The sequence below is a fragment of the Dendrobium catenatum genome, unplaced genomic scaffold, assembly GCF_001605985.2.
Source record: "Dendrobium catenatum unplaced genomic scaffold, ASM160598v2 fragScaff_scaffold_462, whole genome shotgun sequence".
Classification (NCBI taxonomy): Eukaryota; Viridiplantae; Streptophyta; class Magnoliopsida; order Asparagales; family Orchidaceae; genus Dendrobium; species Dendrobium catenatum.
In genome coordinates this window covers 39,036-45,865 of record NW_021318924.1, presented here as the reverse complement: position 1 = coordinate 45,865, position 6,830 = coordinate 39,036, and positions in this window count along the sequence as shown.

Sequence of the window (6,830 nt, the reverse complement as noted above, 5' to 3'; positions counted from 1 at the left end):
AATTGTAGACCATCAGACATAATTTAGAGAATTCATACTCTTATGCATTCCAACAAACAAAATTCAAAAAAGTTTAACCCATATGCTTCTCAATAGACGGAAAATTATTCTCCTTAATCAAAGATGACTAACTTGAATATATATTCAAGTTAGTCATCTTTGATCAAAGTTCTTTGAACTCCGTCTATTGAGAAGCATATGGGTTAAACTTTTTTGAATTTTGTTTGTTGGAATGCATAAGAGTATGAATTCTCTAAATTATGTCTGATGGTCTACTGTGATATATGAAGTGCTAATGTATTTACATTTTCATTACTATTATTGAAAGTTTTGATAATTGTAATTATTATTCTACTAAGTATATATAATAATTTGTTATATAGCTTTTAATATACAATTAAGTGTTTAATAAATGATATAATTTGAAACTTTAGATTGATAAATGTGGTCTGTTGAGATGTGTTAATTCACAAAAGTTTATTTTCTATTTTCAGGGGTCTAAGAAAGGAAATGAGCCTAATGAGTAGTAGTTTCATGATTTGATTAGGGTTTGTATAGATATTTCGCCTTTTTATTTTTTTTACAATCATGATTGGTCAATATTGTGCTCTACTCTGTACTCTAGTTTGTAGTCATGTACTATCATGTAGTTAATGTGTATACATGTTGATGATGAGATGAAAAGAGATTTTATAAATGAGTTTATTTTCAGTATACTAGATGTTGTTAGTAGCTCCGTGATTTATTATTTGTTTTAAAGTTTAATTGGAATACGATTTCTAAATAATTTTCAAAAACCTAGATTTTGGAGTTTGCCTAGTGCAAGCTTTCACGCCAAAATATATAATAGAGAAGAGTTGTCTATTTTAATTTTTTAAACTATTCAACCAGAGCTTCTATATATAAATTTATCCATATAATCAATATCCAACGAAAGAAATTAAAATTATATAAATCAAAATATTTCATTATTCATTCACCAAAATTTCATATATACTAACCAGGATATAACTTACAATCATTAATCTATCACAAGCTCTTGGCAACAAAAAAATTAAAGAAAATGCATAATAAAATCTAAAGAAGAACTTGAAGATCTTTATCAGTCTCACTATTTACAATCCTAACCAATTCTCTGAGCTGAAATCTTTAAAATCCACATAATAAGCTAAAGAGCCTATCAATTAACTAAATCATCACTAAAGTGTTAATGCAAGACTCAATAATCAATATGCATACTCATCTAAGCTAATACAATCAATAATATACAATACCATCAATGATCATTCATCACTTGTACGATTCAATATAATCAATAATAAAAAAGCTGGAATCAATGCATCAATTTGAAATAAAAAATCCATCGATAAAAAGTAAATCAATAAAATAGTAAATCTATAGTAAATATGTACACTAGAAAGTATCTCATCGATACTATATTTATTCAAGAGTCGGTAAAAGTAACCGCGGGCACACATGTGTCAATATCATCAACATTATCCTCGTACACCTATTATATCAATTATATGCATTATGTACTTAAATCTACTCATATATTATTTATGCACACATGTCTAATTCACCTATCAATTCTATCAATATATAGTACAATAAGGTAGAACATCCAGCTTTAATATGAAATTTTTATTTTTGCATCTATATAATCATATCATTATATGCAATCAGACTCTGGCCAGGATTACACTATAAATCAACTTATAAGGAAAGCCCATTAGATATTTTTGCAGGATATTATATTATAAGGAAAGTCAGTCTTCCTTGCTTAAGCAAATGTTGCAGTAAAAATACAGCATGAAATACTCAATTCTATTAAATACAAGAAAATCAATATAAAATATATAACTTCCAAAAATCACAACTTTAATTCAACCCGGTAAAATTCAGTAATATTACAGTCAAAATGTATACACAGTAAAATATCTATCATATACAAAAAGTTATACAGTAAAAGCGCGGTAAATCAGAAAAAAAAATATTTAATTACTTTAGCAGAGAAAAAATCTGTCAAAATAAAAAACACTAAAAACTAAAATGAGATTTGGGATACTTACAAAAAATAGAAGAAAGCTTTGAACAAAATCGGAGGACAAAAATGATCAAAAATTGGCTTTTTCTCTCCTCTTCTTCTCTCTTTCTCTCTACCTTCCAGAGCAAGCCACAACGTTGGCTAGTGCTGAGGTGCGTACTAAATGACGGGTGAGTGGAGAAATTTATATATATAAACACATTTAATGGACTAGCGCCGCAGCGCTCAGACCCAGTGTTGCATGTTAAATCCTAAGTTACTGTAGAGCATATATTCAAGCACCATTGCGACAATTTCCAACACCTTTGTGTCTCAAACCTAGCACTATAGCGCTACAAAGCACACCGTTGCTGCGCTCCAGTTCAAACAAAAATTCATTTTTTTTTCATTTTTAAAATATTTTTTAATACTTCTGGCATGCTCCATTTTGAGGGTCTTATCGAGTTGAGCTCTAACAATATATCATCCACAAATACATTTGGATGTAACATGTATAATATAAAAAAATATATATAATATAAAATTATTGAGAGTCGGCCAGCTGAATTATTTCCCTAATAAATAAAACGCTTTCATTTTTTTAAGATAGTTTTTTAATCTTTTTGTTTTTCAGATAAATGTTATTTTTCATTTGGTTGTTATTTTTAATTATTCTAAAATTATTTAAAGAAGTTTTGTTTTTAAAAATTAAATATATTAATATGTAATCGCTATAAGAAAGTGAATATTTAATTTTTTTAAGGAAAAAAAATTATAATTTTTCTTATAGATATAGTTAAAGATTTATTATTAAAAAATATAATTATAAATCATCTTAATATAAAAGTTTTGGCCTACAATTTCAATTGCATTTGGAGCATGAAGAAATGGTCAGATAGGAATAATATTTTGTATTGCGAATAAATAGAAATATTAATATATTTGTTTAGATAACGTTAGGGATTAATTAAATAAAGTCAAATTTGTCCATAATCAAATAATTCCCTGATTAATTCCCAGCATTTAGCAAGTATTGGAGAACGAGGTTGCGTGGGTCTGTGAAGACTATGAATTTTATTTTATATAAAAAAATTATCATTTGGTTTTTTTTTTCTCTTTTATTATATTATTCTTAAAAAGGCTTTTAATATTTGACTCCAATTTAATCTTTATCTTTCATTTGAGATAAAAAAATAATTTTTTTTATTTTTATTTAATATAAAAGACATAATAAATCAAGCAAAAGGAATTATTAAAAAAAAAGGAAAAAAGCCCATAGGTTTGGGATAATATAGAGGATTAAAAGTTGTGTAAAATATTTTGTATAAAATAAAACAAATGGTTTATTATAGCTTTAAACAAAATTTTAAAAAAAAGCTTGCATTAATGTTTAATGATTGGAATTTTTATTATAATAATGACAATAATGAAGTAATTAATTTTTTTAACATTTTTTTATTATGTAGAAAAAATTTAGGCCAGAATATTTTAGTTATGTGAGCTGAAATATGATATTGTATGAGCCACCCGATTTGATTACAAACATTGTTGCGTCCTAGAATATTTGTGGCGATAGAGAAATATAAAGTTTAGCATCTTAGCTTTGTACGAAGATCCAGCACACAATCAAATAAAAGAGTGGGTGTAGCGCTCATAAGATACACCAGAGTGTTTTTATCACCTATGAAACCCTTGAAAAAAAAAAATTGTGTTATTTTTTCGTTTGTACGAACATGGTTAGTACGGGACGAACCGTCAGTACGAACTGAAGAAATTGTGAAGAAATCTGTCATTTTCGTCTATACGAACCTGGAAGGGTCGGGACGAATCGTCGGTACGAACCAAGACAGAGAGTTTCGTCCAGGGACGAAAATTTGGAATTTAATTTTCGACTGGACGATTTGATCCAGAGAAGATCGTCCCGAGACGATCGGGACATATCGTCCATGATGAACCTGCTTGATAAATATCTGAATAATGTCGTTTTTGAAGAGAGAGAAAGCCCAGGAGAGAGAAAACCGAAGGAAAAGAGGAAAAATTGGATTTTTGGGCGACTTCCGTCCGTTTTCGTCCGTCGCCGTAGTTGGGAAAGTTGACCGACTCGAGATAAGGCACATTCCGCCTTTCTCAATTTTCAGAAATGAGATTTTTGACGCATTTTCTGTTCCGAATTTCGTTTCCGTTAGCGAATTTCTGGTATTATTTTCTTTTGACAAATGTTTTACCGCGTAACTTTTAGTATGTCTCTGAGATGATAATTGTGCACATTTTGAGTATTTTCTGGAAGATTTTTATCATATATTTTGGATTCTACAGTGTTTTAATTGAACTGCAAATTATCATGATGTTGAAAAATATTTTGTAAGTACAATGAAAGTCTTATAATGTTTTTGTGGATATTCTGTGATAATTTGGTAAATTTCTGAATCTGTGATTTTTGTGTAAATTCCGTATACTGTCGTTATGCCGCTGGTTTTTCGTATGAATTCTGGTTTTGTCCTGAATTGTACATTGAATGAATTGATTAATTGTATGCTATCAGAAGGGAGTTATAAGGGGCCGGAATCCTATGTGATTCCGTTGTCTGGGTCCGGGAAGGGAGACATAAAGGGAAGTTCTAAAATCTGAAATTCTGTATATCTGTTCTGTTCTAGTGCTATAAGCACAAAAAGGGAGCTATAAGGGGAAGTTCTGGTGCTATAAGCACAAAAGGGAGCCATAAGGGGAAGAGGGGAAGTTCTGACATCTCGAAGGAAGTTCTGTTCTGAAATTATCTGTTCTGTAAAGCTATAATGTGATTATTTCTGTACGATTCTGATTTATTCCGTACGATCATATCTGATCTGTGATTTGAAGCTTTGTGATCTCTGTTCTGAACTCTAATTTTGATATGACTCCAGTTTTCTGTATCTAGTGTATGATTTCTGATTGATCTATTATCTATTCTGTCTGTTATACGATTTCTGTATGATTGTTCGAATTCTGTACGAATACTTTTCTGATATGTTTTCTGATGTGAGTTTCTGATTATTTTGATTGGTGATTGATGTTTTTCTGAGCTGTTAGCTCATCTTTGTTTTCTGCGTGATTTTCAGGTTCTGGGAAGGGGAAGGAGGTCTTGGACTAAACGTTCTAAGTCTGATCTGTGGTTAGGTACTTAATACTTTTGATTTTTTGTGCAGTCATGGCTTATCTGTTCCGTTATGCTCCTTTTTTTTGTAAGTCATGTACTGTATTTGTATATGATTATTTTGAGGAAAAAAAAGATAGATGAATCATTCTGCATTTGGATGTTTATAGTAGCTCTGTGTTTTTCTGTCTATTTAATATTTGGAAGAAAGTCTGAAGCAAATTCCAAAATTAGAACCTGGATTTTCAATAGTTCCATCGCGGCCCGATGCGAGTGGGATCCGTCCTGGTTGGGTTGGGTCGTGACAAAACCCTTGAAAAGCAGAAAAATCATGAGATCTGACCTAATTTGAATAAATCCATTAGTGTTTGCAGTCGATTATAAATGAGACCCTTCCTTGGGGGAAAGGCCTTGGCTTGATGAAGCAAATATACATTACATATAGTGCATTACATGATGGGACTTAAAAGAATCAGTATTGACATGTTTTTTTTGGTCGGCAGAACCATAGTCGGTGGGCGATGGAGGTCGAAAAGACCATAGTTTAATGGCGAACGTTGGAATGACTGTAGTCGACAGGCGACAATGATCAGAAAGATCATTGTCTGGTGACGAAGGTCGGAAGAATCGTAGTCATATGAATAAAGTCGGAAGGACCGTAATTGGGCGGGCGATAGTGGTTAAAAGACCGTTATTTGGTGACGGAGATCGGAAGAATCATAGTCAACAGGCAATAATGATCAGAAAGATCGTTATATGGTGACAAAGGTCAAAAGGACCATAGTCAACAAGCTACAATAGTAAATAGATCATTATTTGGTGACGCTGGTCGTAAGGATTGTAGTCGGCGGGCAACAGTGGTCAGAAAGACCGTTGTATGGCGACGGAAGTCGGAAGGACCGTAATCTGGTGACATATGTCAGAAAGACAATAGTATGGCGATGGAGGTTGGAATGACCATAGTCAGCGGGTGACATTGGTCAGAAAGACCATTTTCTGGCAACAAAGATTGGAAATACCTTAGATAGTCAGTGGTCTGGTATAAATGCAACGTTACTTGGTGTCCGGGCAGAAGTCTCTTTTTTTTTAGAAGTTTAGAGTCATCTGATGTTCAGGTGGAAGTCTGATATCAGTCAGTGGCCGGATAGAAGGCAAACAACAATTGAAAGTTGGGTGGGAGTCCTACGTTAATCTGTTGTTGGGCGGAAATCCGGCGTCAATCGGTTACCAGGTGAAAGTCTGGCATCAGTCAGTAACCGGACGAAATCAACTAAAATAATTTTGCCATTATTTAGAGCATTGAATCTCACTGACACCTCTATTTTGATTGCCTCACTTCTATGTGGCTGATTCACTATGCCATTAGACCTTTATTTCTATGGCTCCTTATATGCCTTATCGCACAGTCTTGACTCGCAATACCCTTGCTTACAAGCTCTCCTGCAATAAAGGAAGATGATATAAGAGAGGGAGTGTGAGGGCGAAGGCTTAGTTGCGATCGGTGAAATCGATAATGATGAAGAGCAGCAAGACTTGCAATACAGAGATTGGGTAATGGGGCTTTTTTTTTTAATTTGGATATTTTGAATGCCATGGATATAAATAATAAAATTTAGTGATTATATATATATATATATATATATATATATACACACACACACACACACACACACA